Source organism: Bison bison, unplaced genomic scaffold (genome assembly GCF_000754665.1).
Source record: "Bison bison bison isolate TAMUID 2011002044 unplaced genomic scaffold, Bison_UMD1.0 scf7180017864324, whole genome shotgun sequence".
Taxonomy (NCBI): Eukaryota; Metazoa; Chordata; class Mammalia; order Artiodactyla; family Bovidae; genus Bison; species Bison bison.
This window is the reverse complement of record NW_011494896.1, coordinates 372,557-374,764: the sequence shown is the minus strand read 5'-3', so window position 1 is coordinate 374,764 and position 2,208 is coordinate 372,557.

The following is a 2,208-nucleotide window of genomic DNA, read 5'->3' as shown; positions in this document are numbered from 1 at the left end:
AGAGTCTTTTCCAATGAGTCAACTCTTCGCATGAGGTGGCCAAAGCACTGGAGTTTCAGCTTTAGCATCATTCCTTCCAAAGAAATCCCAGGGCTGATCTCCTTCAGAATGGACTGGTTGGATCTCCTTGCAGTCCAAGGGACTCTCAAGAGTCTTCTCCAACACCACAGTTCAAAAGCATCAATTCTTCGGTGCTCAGCCTTCTTCACAGTCCAACTCTCACATCCATACATGACCACAGGAAAAACCATAGCCTTGACTAGACGAACCTTTGTTGGCCAAGTAATGTCTAGTTAAACTGAAAACCACAAGTAGGGCTATTCAACACACATGTTAGGAGCCAAACACAGGGCAGATAAAATATTTCCCTCATAACAGATATAGGTGACTACTTTGAATATGGCTGTAAAGATCTAGGAAAGAGAATTAAGTCTATTTGGAAGCACCGTTAATAAAGTATACAACATTATTAAGATGTTAAAATGACTGCAGGAAAAATGTGTAGGTACCAACGACCATAGCTGCCATTAAAGCTAGAAAGAAATAAAATCAGAAACCCAGGTGCCTTTCTTAGTGACTATCAGGAATAATCAAGAGGAATAAGTGACCAATTTGGTGGCTTTAAGAAATGTACAAAAATCCTATTGTACTCCTTACTTCAAGAGGCAGAGCCTAATTTGCCTCCCCTTGAATGTGAAATGCTTCTAACAAATAGAATAAAACATTGCTTGACTTCAGAGATTACTTCATAAAAAGCACTTCATCTCTCTGTGTCTCTGTCTGTCTCTCTTTCTCTCATCACTCATTCTGGAGAGCACCAGATGCTAAGACATGAAGATATTCACTTACCCAAGACCCATGTGGTAGGGAACTGAGACCTTTGGCCAGTGAGGAACTCGAGGACTCTGACCAACAGCCATATAAGTGACCTTGGAATTGAATTCTCTAGCCTCTCAATCAATCATTTTGAAGACTACAGTCCTGGCTGACATCTGGGCTGTAACCTCATGGAAGTTACACTCAGCTAAGCTTCTCCCAAATTCTTGACTCAATGAAACTGTGAGATAATAAATGTTGTTTTAAGCCACCAAGTTTGGGGTTAATTTGTTATGCAACACTGTGCAACTTGTGCAAATAAGGATCTCAATCTGAGATATTAATATATCGGGTATATGAATTTATAGAAAAGAGGGAGAAAGAAATTAGTTAGTGAATACTGGAGAACATCAGACAATGTGTTATCCTTTCATGTTTCAGTGCATGTGGGGTCATCTAGGTTGTTGTTGTTTAGTCATTCAGTCGTGTCTGACTCTCTTGTGACTCAGCCATGGCCCATAACCTGCCAGGCTCCTCTGTCCATGGAATTTTCCAGGCAAGAATACTGGAGTGAATTGTCATCTCCTTGTCCAGCAGATCTTCCAAATCTAGGTATCAAACCCACATCTCCTACATTGGAAGATGGATTCTTTACCACTGAGCCACCAGGGAAGCCCTAAGGTCATCTGTGTAATAACTTATTCAAGTGTGAGTATTTTTTAAAAACATATTTTGAAATCAGTTTTCAAAATTTAATATTTTAATGTCTTTACTAGTAACTCTAAAGAAACTCCTATGAAAGAAGCATCGTTCATATAACACAGGGTGCTTTCTAATATTTTTTCTTTCTTTTTTAGACACTGTGATTATTACTAATTGCCCCCAGACTAGTAATCAATTTGAAAGCATTTGGCATTTTAATATTTCTAGAATCATAACCTTTCATACTGTTTATGGAGCTCTCAAGACAAGAATACTGAAGTGGTTTGCCATTCCCTTCTCCAGTGGGCCACGTTTTGTCTGTCTTTGGTGGCCCTGCATGGCATGGCTCACAGTTTCATTGAGTTAGACAAGGCTATGGTCCATGTGATCAGTTTGGTTAGTTTACTGTGATTGTAGTTTTCATTCTGTCTGCCCTCTGATGGATAAGGATAAGAGGCTTATAGAAGCTTCCTGATGGGAGAGACTGACTGTGGGGGAAACTGGATCTTGTTCTGATGGGCGGGGCCATTCTTAGTAAATCTTTAATTGAATTTTCTGTTGATGTGGGAGGCTGTGTTCCCTCCCTGTGGTTTGACCTGAGGCCAAACTCTGGTAGGGGGTAATGAAGATAATGGTGACCACTATGCTCCTGGAGAAGAGTGGAGAAATAACTACAGAAACGAGGACAAG